Below are 14,774 nucleotides of genomic sequence, written 5' to 3'. Positions count from 1 at the left end.
AACCACATGCTGTCATCATAACGAGCAATGCTGTTGGTCAATCTGCATCAGAAGTGCTGTTCTGAGGACCAGAGCCTGGATCAACTGCTCCAAAAGTAACATTTATTGTGCATTTGGGTCATGAAAAGTGATCCATCTAAAAAAGACCTCCAGCTCATTTCTTATGAAGCCTTTTCGGCATAACTCCAGCGCTAGTGACATGGTTTACAACAAAGTAAACTTAGACATCCCATTGACTCTTTCTAATGCTTCCATGAAATGGATCAGAAAAAAATGGTCCATACGACTCCAAAGCAGTAAGAGATGTCATGCTATCTAACTGTGGTCATTGGACCCCAATTCCCCATACTTAACATTTCAGACTGATATTGAATCTGCCTCATTTAATATTACCTGAGGTTTATGCAAGGACATTGTAGGAAAGCACTCATCCCAGTATTTCCTATTCTGTATTTTATATGTCAATGCTGGGAGAGCATCTACAGGAAAGAGGTGCTCGGGCCAAGGTTTTCCTGTAAATTCCCACGCAGGCCATTTCATTCCTATTTTCTGTCAACTTGATTCCAAAACTCAGCAATTAATGTGGGTGGATATTTTCAGGGAGAAATTCATGGAGCACAGGAGGGACACCCTGCCTTCTGCCAACTGATTCTGTTTCCCACCCCTATACTGTAGATTCAGGGGCACATATTTGCCCTTACAGAAGGATCTTGTTTTCATGGGCCTTGCTTTAGTTTGTTTTTGTTGTTGTTTTTTAATGTCACTGGGTCTTGGGTGCATGTTCTTAATCCCTCAAGTGGAGAAGACAAATCAGCTCAGCCATGTGGCAAAAGCAACATCAGCTGGCCCCATTATAGTTTGGACTCCTCTCATTGGTAATGACTCACATGACACTGTGGCACATTTCCCACATGCCTGTACATCAAATCATATTGGCCCCTATGTTATTTTCTCTACCCAGCTCTTTCTTCTAGGGTGTTCCATCAGTCTGATTATCTAAAACGGCACATATTTTAACATAGGAGTTTATTTTTGTTTTTTATCAGTTGCTTATTTTTGGCTAGGGATCTGTATTGGGAAGGGAAGTCTCATGTTAACATGATAATTGTCCTATGAAGGACATCCCATAGTAATTACCTGTGGGAAGCTGTTTACTCCTGTGGGAAGAAACTCAGACCCACACAGCAGATGCATATGTTTTTTATGGTCTTGTTCCCTGAATATGTTCTTGCCTGTTTTGATTTATATATGTTTTGTAAATATTAAAAGGGTCTAATCTCTGGTAGCAAATAACTCTTAATATTCCTCCTGTAGGTGAGCAATACTTTAGATATATTTATATGTGATTTGGTTTTCCGAAAGCATGTGATAACATCCTTTTTTAAAAAAGATTTACCAATGGACAGGTCTAAACAGAAGCAGATTGGTCTAATGTGATTTTATTAAACATTTGTTTAAATCCAATGAAATATATATTCTTTTATACTGTAGTGCCCAGAAAAATGTACATTCAGAAATGGGAGCAAGTATTAAAATGTGACACCATGTGCAGAGAATTATACTAGAAATATATTTAATGTTGGGTTTGAAATCAGGATATTTAAAAAGTTGCATATTGCTATATAAAATATTTATTGTACAGATTATTTATGACTATTTTGATATAAGGCGAAGTTATCTCAAGCAAACATTGAAGTGGATTTTGGCATCTTCAACTAAATGTGAATATATCAGGTTGTGTCCAGATTGTGGCTCACCACGGTTGGAGTTTCACATTTCCCCTTTTTGTTCACCTTGCAGAACATAAACATTTGTGGTGTGGATATGTGTTGGTTCAGAATGCTGCAATAACTTGAAAAAATGCAACTCCCAAGGAATTGTTCCCAAGGAATTGTCACATCAACTGGCCCTTGCTTATGCTGCATAATAATGTCCCATCTGGTAATTAAATGTGAAGTTTTTGTGGATGGATTCCCTAGCATCATTGGGATCAACCTGGCAAGACTTGATACAGATGGTATTTGAATTGCAATTAATATTCAGATATGAAGTATCCAATCCAATATCCCATTAAGAGTATCCAGCGCAACAGTGGCTATATTTGAGTCCAGTGGCACCTTTAACAAAATTTGATTCAAGGTATAAGCTTTTGTATGCAAGCATACTTCTTTGTGAATTTGTGTATGAAAACTTGAACCTTAAATAACATTTTGTTGCTCTTAAAGGTGTGTCTGGACTCCAACTTCATTTTGCTGCTTCAGATCAATCTGGCTACAACCTGAATCTAGAGCCCAGTGCAGTTAGAAAGCCACATTTCCATCTGCTTCTTTACAGTAGAGTAGGAAATGCACATCTCCAACCACTGTCTGTTAAGCATGTATGGGTAGGGTGGTATATAAATTAAATAATAATAATAATAATAATAATTAATAATTAATAATGTGCAACTGTACATATGGTAAATATATTTCTGAAAAATACCTTATAGTATTTTTATTATATACTTGAGTTTCTCAAACATCTGGCTTTTACAAATATATCCAGGATTTGGGGGGATACTGAAAATGAGTCCTGAAAAATTCTAAAAACGTTTGGGATCATGCAGGAATACTGAGGACTCCTGGGATTGGTTTTGCCTCCCTTTACCGTTTTCTGTGTTTCCAGGTCTCGGTATCAGCTTGCCAGGATCCTTGAGGTAAGATTCTGCCAGTTTCTGTTTTGCTTGTTTTTCAGAGTTCGTCCTTTGCTGGAGTTAGTTTGTTTGGGGTTCGTGGTTTTGTGTCTCTTTGCAGATTCTTCTGTTAACAATGAAAAGCTTGTGTTTTCCATAGGGTGAGATTCTGATGCTTTACAAAGGTTCAGATTTTGGGGTTTTACTTTAGCAATAGCTTGTAATAGAGATTGTACAGTCGGAGATTCTTGGATTTTATATTTTCACAGACCTCCCCTTCCATTGGAAAGTAGGAGGCAGCTTGTTCAGTACCCATAGAACTGGACACCTTGGTCCAATTGAATTAAAATTGAGGGGTTATTTCATGGACAGGTACCAGCAGCTTTCCTGCAATTTTGAGGTCAGTAGTTTTAAAAAACACCTTCAGCCCCCCACTGGAAGATTCCCTATAGGGAAAGATGTAACTGAAACATATCACAAACTATACCAGGGGTAGTCAAACTGCGGCCCTCCAGATGTCCATGGACTACAATTCCCAGGAGCCCCTGCCAGCAAATGCTGGCAGGGGCCCCTGGGAATTGTAGTCCATGGACATCTGGAGGGCCGCAGTTTGACTACCCCTGAACTATACCATTATTTGAAGCCTGGGCAACTGGGAATGCCAATACATTTTGGCTACAATACATCCAAATTAGAAAAATACTGATTCATTTTTACTGTGTACCTCTATTGTCTAGATAAATCAATTGTGCTCATTTGTGCACTTATTGTGGTGCATGTTTACTGGGAGTTTAAACTAAAGTTCAAGACAATACATAGCTACAACACTGTAAAATGGTATTACCTGAGGATGGCTGTCAAGTATGCAATTAGGATTGAGTTATAGGTGCCTTTATTTCAATCACAGTAGTCAATTTTGTTTCCACAGGATGAATATTTTTTAAAAGCCATCCCACCAACCTTTGGCCTCTAAAGTAGAGGGGTCAGAATGCAAAATACAAGCATCAATTAACCTGCAGCTTGCGAAGCAGTGACATTGTGGTAGCAGGCATGCATGTAATACAAGTGCTCAGTCATCAAATCATAATTTAATTGGTAAAATGTGGAATGCACTAGTTTCCAAGCCCTGTTTAGCACTTATTCTCTGCAGGATAGGAATGGCAAAATACATTTTTTCCAGGAATTGAATGCATAAAAATTGACTTCCTCCTAAATAATGGTATATATTTCATGCAGACATACTGCAGACCGTACTAATACAAAGGAAATCTGCATCTTGGTTTCCTTTTAAAGCCAAAATGAATTTGTTCTGCAAAATTCTCAAAAATTACCCTTTGCAAATGATGTTGAATGCACACCAGATATTTAGAATCATCAAATATTGGTGTATGGCATCTGATAATACATTGTTATCAATATCTGATTATGAATTTAAATCCTTGACCAATACATGCTTAATGAGTGTGTGTGTCACAGTATTCAGTATTTAACAGTGGCTTACGATCTTTCAGGTTTAGCACCTTCAACTTTCAGAAGATCCCAAGAATCTCAAAAGCTCTAGAATTTGAGGTAAACTTCCAATAATCAAAATTTAGGAGAAATGTGAAAATGTGGCAAACGTTTTTATTTTACCTATCATTGCTGTCTCAGAATTAGCAAAAATTTACTTTGTTCCCAGCAAAAGCTTTTCCTTGTTTTGTCCTTTCTCCCACTATACCCAACTGCGGGATGTACAAAGCTTGCTAGAGAGAAATGGACAGTATCAACCCCCATAGTAGAAGTTCAGAACACCTTCACACAAGATTGTTTCTGACACAGATAACTCTGCTGTTAATGAAACCAGGGCTGAAGTTATATATGCAAAGAAGCTGAATTTTTCCACGACCGGCACACTTGCCTCCCTTTGTGAAAAGAGGTGATTAAGACTTCAACCCAACTGTGTTTATTAGAGCCTGTATGTCTCCCACAGGCTGGGATTCTAAACTGTGATCCAACTGATGTTTAGATCCCTGGTGATAGAGGGAGAAATTCCAGTTTTCCCAGGCACCCGCATTTGGACAACATGGGCAACTGCAGTTTATTCCAAACCTTTTCAATCCTGGAAGCCTTCACTATCCTCTGCATGCAAGGGGAAGAACGGAAGCACAAGCATGATGACAAACCTCAAGTTGAATTACAGTCAACCACGACAACTTAATACAAATGTCTAACACATGCCCAAAGGTGCACACATGTGCCACTGGTGACATTCAGAGCTATAATACACAACTGAAAGATGATTGTAAAGAGCGCAGCAATTGATAAATGCAAAAGCAATCAAATTTAGGGCTGTAGTGGCACATTATGTTCTACTGAGTGTTTGCATGGATGCTTTTAGACATGCTTGCTGTGACTGTCCCATATCTGAAATACAAGATCCTCTGGTCTTCACTATTCTAAAAAGTAAAAGGGGGGTTGGTTTTTTTGTTGCCTTGATGCTCTACCCCCCCCCCTTCAACTTAACTAGAGGATATTCAAAGAATGTCAGATCTTTTCAATGAGCTAACAATTGCTCAGGCCTTCAACGGAAGTATTTCTTTGAACAGATGTGTTATTCCATTTGAGTTTTGCTGTTGATCATTATTTAAATAAATAAACGAAAGCAGATCATGCCCTTGCTTGCAAGCAAGCAATGTTTATTTTATTAACTTTTACATTCATGTAGATTTTAGTGAATGGAAAGGTTAACATTTCTCTTTACCATCTAATGCAGGGGTAGTCAACCTGTGGTCCTCCAGATGTCCATGGACTACAATTTCCATGAGCCCCTGCCAGCGTTTGCTGGCAGGGGCTCATGGGGATTGTAGTCCATGGACATCTGGAGGACCACAGGCTGACTACCCCTGATCTAATGACTAGGCAGATGGAATAATCTTCTGAGGAGAGAAGTTGAGTGGCAGGTGACTAAAAGCAACTGGAGTGGATCAGTTCCTTTTCATTTCTGGGTCTGTACTCTGCCACTGTAGAAACATCACAGAAGGGAAGTGATGGTGGTGCTGCTGATGCACCAGGTAAGGTCAGCCTAGTCCACAATCTTCTCATAGTTACTTCCCTTTCTACAGAAGGAATATGTTCTTTTAAAAATTGCCACACAGAAGACCATCATGTCATTTCACTTGCAACTCCTTTTTCCGAGCTTCATTCTGTGTTCTCTGTGCCTTAAACAAATTTGAGCCAACATGACTCAGAGACTAGTCAACTTGGGTTCCTTGGAATTTTGTGTAAGTGGACAGTGCTGTGTCTTGTGCAAACTGGAGGCCCAAATAGAGAGGTGCTGCTCTGAAATGATGGTACCCTTGGAAACTCACGTAAGACAGCACCTCTTTCTTAAGCATTGTACACCTTTCTGTTGGCATTGCTTTGGTGTGAAGGCACCAAGCCATTTGATTGAGTGGGAAGAAGAGGTGATGCTTAGTAATTAGTAATAAACAGAATTTTAATCCAAATTACTTTATCATCCCATCATGTTTTTAGGATAGTGGTTCCCTAGAACAGTAACCTCATTACATAGTACCAAAGGAGATGGTTAAACAATATGGCCATGATCCATATCCTGCATGCAGGATACATTCTTCCAGTGGTCCTTCAAACAGGTAGCTCTGACTATACTGCTAGGTGTTTAAGCCAGAAAGGAAATCTAGCAATCATCCAGCTGACTTTCCACCCTACCCCCCACCCCCGCAGACCTATCAAGCTGAAGAACTCTTGGTTTGGAAGTGGATGCTTGTGTTGTTGGTGCTTTCCTTGCCAAAACACTAGTCTTTGGCACACACAGTCTGCATCCAGAAGTTGGCAGTTTCATCAGCATTCCTTAATTCAGCTTAATTTAATTCTGATTCTGTCTACTATCAAAATGTGGAGGCTAGGCAAATTCACCAGGCAACAGTGAATGAAATTGTTCTTCATTCATAAGTACAAACAAGTGATGAAGAAGTCCTCAAAGCTGTATTACATCCATTTTGGCATTATGGCTGTAAAGGGACACAGATACATAGGCATAGAAGGGTTTTTAAAAAACCCTAGAAAACATTTTGAGAAGTCTGCTAACTCTTGCCAGCCTGGTTGTTCATTATGAAGAAGCTATATTGTTTTAAATCCTGATATACTAGAGATGCCATAAAACACTTTTTTATCTCTTTCTTCTAATGTGTTGCAATAAATTCATGTGACCTTTGTACAAAGAATAAATACTTCTCTGTGTGTGTGCCTAGGAGATCAAGCCAAGGCTCAATTTGTAACAAATAGCGGGCCATTACCAAACGGCAAAAAGCCGAGGCGAGCAGCGAAGAAGCTTCGGTTCAATTTTGCCTCATATCTTTCTAATAACTCGCTTGTCACTTTATTACCTTCCATTAATGTGAATGCAGCTGACAAAACTGTCACACTAACATCTGACAACACCCTCTCTTCTCTGGCCTCATCTCTCCTGGCTACTTATTGTGCTGGCCCTGAAGGGACACAAACTAATAGTCTCCTTTCAAGTTCAGCACTTGGCCATCAACTATAAAAGGATGCGTAATTGCCTGTTTATCCCTTGCAAAGGGGAAATTGAGAACAAGTCCTGTGCCTTCCTTCCCCTCAGTGGTTCCCTGATGCGTGCATGTGCGTGTCCGCACATCGGTAGCGAGCGAAAGGCAGCCCCATCTGGAGTTCTTCGATTTGTCTTTGGGAAGCCCAAGGCTGCCACCGGCTGCTCTGTCAGGCTTTCAAGCAGACAGTAACAAGATGACTTCTGAACAAAAGGTCAGCTGAGAAATGCTGTCGGTGATGGCCCTCTTGCCTGCTTATCCGAGAAACTAATTGCTTTACGGTGGAATTAAGCCACATGGTGGCTTCTGGAAATCAGCATGCCGCTTTTATTGCCAGCATTAGTTGGGGGGAAACTGGGACACGTATGGGTCACTGGGATGTTAGCTTGTGCACTGGGCAACAATCATTCAGGGTAATGTGCTATAATTCTAGCCATTCACTCTGGCCCAGTCATGTGGAGTTCCCCTGCTCCACCAGGGGAATTGAGAAGCTGTGATCATGGTGACACTTGTCATGAATACTGCATGCCTTCTAAACAGGTCTTTTCCATTAGTCATTAAAAAAAAATGGAAAAGCCTGTTGTTAATGTGATGTTTCATCTCTTTTTAGATCTTTTTCAGAAACATAAAGATATAAGGATGTAAAATAAAATTTTATTTTGTCCAGAAGTCCCATATCATTTGGGTAAGGATTCTTGAATTTAGGACCACATAGTCTGACATTAATATTCGTTTTTGCTATATTTTTGACAAGTCTTTCAAAATACTTGTAACACAAGTCTATGTTCATACATGCTTCCCTGTGGGCACATATCATAGCTAAAGACTGTTGTATACAGACCAAGATGTGTAGTTGTGTTAGTCTGTCTTTAGCCTGTAGATGCCACAACTACAGTGAATGAGCTGGCTGGCTCTTGATACATGGTCCCACTTGGTTGCTGACTCATAGAACTTCTGCTTGCCCTCTTGCAATGCCTGCACCAGCACATGCTGTGCTGGAACCATGTCTACATAGCCTGTGCTGGATCCAGAAAGGTAGTCCTCTTCCCCTTAAGTGTTCAGATCAAAGGAATAATGAGACTAAGGCTTGCCAAATCACATGAGCACTCTTTGGTAAATCCCTTAAGGACTTAAGGATCTTCACTGCCTGAGAGAGAATCTGCCACACCCCATTGCTGAATGATCTCTCCTTCTGCACAATGTCTCTGAGTACAGCTTTTCCAGGGTGTTCTTCTACTGCACGAGACACTCAAGCATGGAGCTGGTGTAGTTCCAGTGAGCGTTGATATTGCTGATCAGGTGGTGCTTTGACATATCCATCAGTACTTGTTTGTAGAATAATCAAATCATAGAGTTGGAAGGGGCCATGTAGACCTTGTAGTCCAACCCCATACTCAATGCAGAATCAGCCTAAAGCATCCTTGATAAGTATCTGTCCAGATGCTGCTTGAAGACTGTCAGTGAGGAGGAACTCACCACCTCCTTAGGCAGCCAATTCCTCTGCTGAAAAAAACATTCTTGATATCTAGCCATTACTGTTCTACATGTTGTATTTTATGCTGCCAACAGAAACCACACCTTGCCTTCCTCTAAGTGACAACATTTTAATTATTTAAAGAAATCATGTCCGCTTTCAACCCTCATAGGGCTTGCTCCACAGGCCCTGGATCACCCTCCTTGTTCTCCTTTGCACCCTCTCAGTTTTGTCCACGTCCTTTTTAAAGTGAGACCTTCAGACCTTCAGAACTGTGCACAGTACTCAGGTGCACAGTACTCCAGGTACAGACTGACCAATGTGGTATACAGCAGGACTATGACTATGACATCTTGCAATTTTGTTGTGATGCCTCTGTTGATACACCCCAAGGCTGCATTCTCCTTTTTTTACCGCTGCATCACACTGTCTGCTGATAATTAGCTTACAGTTCACAAGTACCCCACGATCTCATTCACACACACTGCTAACCAGAAATGTATCTCTTATCCAAAAGCCTTACTGGAATCCAGGTAAACAACATCAGCTGATTTTCCATGATCTAGTAAACTCAGTAAAAGAAGGAAACAGGTTGCTCTGGCAGGACCTGTTGGAGACAAATTGATGCTGACTTCCCTGGCTTACCAACTTGTCCTTCAGATGAATTCAGATCTACTCCATAATATCTGCTCTATTATTCCCCCTGTGTGAGAGATCAGACTCACCGGCCTGAAGTTTACTGGGTCATCTTCTCTCCCTTTTTGAAGATTGAGATAACATTTGCTGTGCTCCAGTCTCATGGCACTTCTCCAGTCCTCCAAGAGGTCCTGAAGATGATGGTCAGAAATTCCACAAGCTCTCCAGAAATTTCTTTGAGCACTCTCAAACATGGTGTCAACTTGCTACCAAGACACTATACTTTGCCTACTACCATCCCTAGAAGTGCCTAGCTGAGGCCTAGGTTTCTTGTCTCATTACCAATGCTAATTTATCCATGCCTACTACCCTTCTGCCTATCTCAATGAATCCAATCAAGTCTGCTATTGTCATTTGCCTGCTCTTGTCAATTGGCATCTGAAATCACTCCACTCTCCAAAGTATAAGAAGTATAAGAATCCAAGCTGTGTATGAAGGAGTGAGCAGTGTTTCACAAAAGCTCATACCCTGCCACAAATTTTGTTGACTTTAAGGTGCTATTGGACTCTTGCTCTTTTCTAGCGCTACAGAGAGACTAATATGGCTACCCATTTGGTCTTAAGCCATCAAGAGCACCCCAATACTCCACAAATCCATCCCACTAAACATGATACAGAAAGAACTTTGAAATGACTATAGAAAAACAACTGTAAAAACAGAAGAATGCAAGAAGATAAACTTATTAAAACAAGTCCAGGCCTGGGAGCCTTTACATGCTGGCCCCAGATAGTCCCCAATATTTCATAATATACCTGGAAATAATTGGTACCCGATTAACAGTATTCCTAGTTTCCTGAACATTGCTCTGTGTGTCTGTAAAAGCTTTCATGTGTCACTGTTGTTGCTGCTGCTGCTGTTTAAGCTCAGTGGATAGTTGGCAGCGATATCACTGGAGGTAGGAATGGATGAGGAAGTGGACTTGAATCCTGAGCCTCCTCATTGGATGACCGTGAATTGCCTTCTGAAGGGAGGGGGAGAACTTGCAGTTTCTGAAGATTCTCAAACCACGGGGCAAACAGGGATTGCATTTGGATCTGCTCCTTAAGAGCCACATTTTTATGGAAAAGCTTTGTTAATCTGTGGGCCATTTGGAAGGCTAGAGCGGCATTTTTCACAACTGCGGGAACAGTTTGAGTGATGCGGCAGTTGCTTTGCCTGTCCATTTCATATAAACGTTGCGTTGGAATTAAATTGCACTCAGTCCCATGATGCAACACCTTTACCAAGGACAGGTAGAAAACCCAAAGGTTATTGATGTTTGGACTTCCAAAGAGAAAGGAGCTAGGAAGAACCTTTGCCGTATTTGTTTTCTCTCCCCTATTATTAGTTTGCACTAGAATTGTAGCAAGAATGTTTTCAACTATATTGTAATTGTTTGGAATGATGCGCCAACAGGCAAATCATAAGTTGACACAGACAGACAAAATTGAGTGTCAGCATAGGGCTGAGCCACTTGCTGAAATGGCCATGTGAGTGGGAACCAGTTGGTGCATGTTCATTTTGCTTTATCAGGCTCAATGCTCAGTTTATGAAATGGCAATAAAAATGACAGGGATGCTGTGAAGGAGAAATAAGGCAAAGACTTTTAAAAGTCCAGATATTTTCTATTTGGGCTTGCATTGATGACTTCAGCTCTCTTGCTGCTGCCAGAGATGAACTGAATCAGGTAGGTATGTTCAACTTATCTGACTTGGATGCATCATGGTATTATGCACTACAGATCAGGGCCTGGTAACTTCATAACACATGATTTAGAGCTACCAAAACTCCAAAAGAAATTTTAAATAGCAATAAAACAAAAGTCCAGTAGCACCTTAAAGTCTAACAATATTTATGTCAATAGCAGCTGTTTTGAGTCACTGCTCATTTCTTCAGAAATAAAATCAGAGAGCCAGCTTGGTGTAGTGATTAAGAGCGGCAGCTTCTAATCTGGCGAGCCAAGTTTGATTCCCCACTACTACTCACTTGGGTGACCTTGGGCTCATCACAGCACTAATAAAGCTGTTCTGGCTGAGCACTAATACCAGGGCTTTCTCAGCCTCACCTACCTCACTGGGAGTCTGATGTGGGGAGAGGAAAGGGAAGGTGAATATAAGCTGCTTTGAGACTCCTTCGCGGAGAGAAAAGAGACATATAAAAACCAACTCTTCTTCTTCTAAACTGCTACTTTCTTCAATTGAGAACCATTATGGTGTAGTGGTTGCAGTGACTATGACTTGGTAAATCTGGGGTCCAGTGAAACTTTCTAGATGGCCATAAACCAGTCACTCTAAGTTAAGATCAGCTCAATGTTGTGCCACCCCAAACTATCACTTAGAGATGAAAACATATTTCTGCATGGAAACCACAAATATATATGCTCTTTGCACCTGTGACAGCACATGTCTATGGCTTGAACTGCCATCAAACGGGGTATATGCCTGTGTACATTTTTGCAAATATTTTCAGAGCAGGAGCAGGGAAATTCATAGCACACAAAAAAGATGTTTTGTGGCACTGCCAAGATGAGCTTAACAGCCTGGGAATGAGCCAGCAAACACACACTGGGCCACTCAAAAGCATGTTGTCTACTCCTTTGCTCCATACGAGTTGACAGTATGACAGTCGATTAAGTGTTACTAATTTAATAAACCTGCTCCTACAGTGACGCTGAGCTATCAACAATGAAAGAATAAGGGAAGGAAGGGAGGGGATAGTCAATGACCTGAAGTAATACTGAAAAAATATTTCTATTGATCGTCCATGAAGTGCAGTTATTTCTAGTCACCTGACTCATGCTTACCCAATCATTATCCATATTCATCAGAAACAGTATAATGAACAAAGGTATTGATTAGCTATGGCAGCTGGAGAGATTTCCCAACAGTGCTAGCTCACATTGATAGGTCTCCAATGGGAATACACACAAGTGTAGTGCTATAACATAACTTATTGTGTTCTAGGTCCCTCGATTGATTTTTGTTTCAGAAAGGAGGGGGGGAGGAATACACAGTCTCTCTCCCTTGACCTTTAACCGCAACCTTGCTTGGAAAAAGCAAAAGCAATGACAGGCTGAATAAACATTTCTCCTTGCATGTGCTGCTTCAGTGTCGGGTCCTCGGCCTGCTCAGTTCTAAGAGAACATTCCGCTGGCATGGCTTCCGAGTCAGAGGGCAGCTGACAGAGCGGCAGACACAATTAGCCTCCATGCTTCAAAAGGCTTTCACTAAAGAGCAGTGTTTTAGAGCTTTGCCTCCTCTTTTTCATTTGGGAGTGTAGGATGAGCCAAGCAGACTATTAAAAATACCTCTCAGGGACCCATTATGCACAGGCTGGAATCCCCAATTACGCATGACAATGATGACAGCGCAGGCATGGCCTGGCCCAGGCCCACAGAAGACCCGCGTTACAGGAACGTGGGATCTTCCATGGTCCCTGGGATACTGCAGGGGCTGGGGTGGCGGGGGCTGGGGCTGGGGCGGGCCAGCGTTATGCATAACTGACAGCGCCGGGCATTTTGGCCCAGCCCCGCCTCAACCTACAGTGTCCCTGCAGGGACATTGCGCGTGCCTTTGCAAGCTCCATGGAGCTGTGGAGCTGGCCAGGACATCTCCCTGCCCTCGCCATGGTGGGAGGGCGGCATGACGCTCTCCAGCAACGTGTAGTTGGGCCTGGCCCCTCCCCACTCCCCCTCAAGTGCTGCCTCTGCAGGGCAGCGTCTTGGGCTTCCCAGCCCCAGCACAAAACACATGTGGCACGCTACGCTGGGGTATCTGTATAGGTGGGGTGAGCCCCACCCCTAGGCATACATGGGGGACAGTGGGGCATCCCTCCCTACTGCGCCACAACAGCATGGCGGCTGCCTGGCATAGTGACTGCTGTGTATAATGGGTCAGGGAGTAGCTGCGTCCAAGTTGTAGAGATCAACATACAATATTGTTGTCACAGTCCGAAAATAAACACATACACATTGGAGTAACCACCCTCAATAAAAGCTAAGTTTATTTCTTACTGGGACAAAATGACAACTGCTAGGACCATAGTCCTTTTATAGGCATGAAGATAAGGAAGGTGTCTGGAGACACATAAGCATGTAACAGGTCTGGAAGTGCTACATGAATCAAAAGTATATGTAGCTGGAAGAGTCAAGAGCTTCTGAAGTTCCAGATGCCAAATGAAGAAATGGTTAAGGAGGCTTTAAAAATACACAAAGAGCATCATTTCAGAGGGTAGCCATGTTGGTCTGCTAGCCTTGAGTCCAGTAGTATCTTAGAGACCATGAATATTTTCAGGATGTAAGGGCATAAGAAAAGCCATGTTGGACCAGGCCAATGGCCCATCTGGCCCAACACAGTGCACCCAATCCTGTGCCATCAGGTGGTCCACCAGCAGGACCTGAACTCCAGAAGCCCTCCCGTTGTTTCCTGCCACGCACCAAGGATACAGAGCAACACTGCCTCAGGCATATTGTTCCATGTATACCTTGTGGCTAATAGCCACTGATCAACCTCTGCTCCATTGATCTGAAACAGATCTCAAAAGTTTATACCCGGAAAATATTGTTGGCCTCTGAGGTGCTACTGGATTCGAATGAAGTTATTTTATAAAATGATAGACTGAGCATATAAGCATTAAGAATAACATTCAACCATATTTTAAGTAATATAAGCCTGGGTAAAATACTTACAGTTTCCCAATAGGGGCATCCTTTTACAATTCTGTAGTGGGGAGAGGGCAAAGAGATTAAGGAAGGGGGCAGCATTCCCAGCGAGGCTTAGCAGGCCCACTCATTTATTTGATATGTTTTAGATGGGCTTTGGTGGAAGTGTATACATCTCCATATAGCTGCACTGCAAACAGTGCAGGAGCAGCACACGTTTGCTGTGGTTTCTTCTCTAACCAGACACATAAGTGCTCCCAATGAGTTGTGGACTGCAACCCAACAAGAAGGGAACGCCTTCCCTTCCTCAACTCTGAATCTCCTTACCCCACTTCTTCTAACACCCAAAATGTAGTTTCTGCCTCAGCTGTCTAAAGGCTGGTTCACTTTACATTCTGTATTCAAGTACAGCCTCCCTGAGTACATAATCCACGTGCCTCTGTGTCTGTCCACGTATCCTCTTGTTGCATTAGGAGCTGTGCCAAATGCTTCCTGCGCAAGTGGTTCTCAGCACCGAAAAGTCTAGCAGCCAGGCTTTGCATCTCTGTCGCACTCGTCAGATCATCAGTGGTCATCTGTTGTGAGAGAGAGGATTTCCTTCTGCCTTCTTCACACACACCGTCCTCTATCATTATCATGATCTGACCAGTGCCACCCATACGGTCTTTGTCAAGTCCCATTGCTCTGCTTGTTTATTATCGGACGGGGGCATTTCTGTAAAACAAC

The sequence above is a fragment of the Paroedura picta genome, chromosome 7, assembly GCF_049243985.1.
Source record: "Paroedura picta isolate Pp20150507F chromosome 7, Ppicta_v3.0, whole genome shotgun sequence".
In the NCBI taxonomy this organism is placed as follows: Eukaryota; Metazoa; Chordata; class Lepidosauria; order Squamata; family Gekkonidae; genus Paroedura; species Paroedura picta.
The sequence above is the reverse complement of the archived record's forward strand: the minus strand, read 5'-3'. Positions refer to the sequence as shown.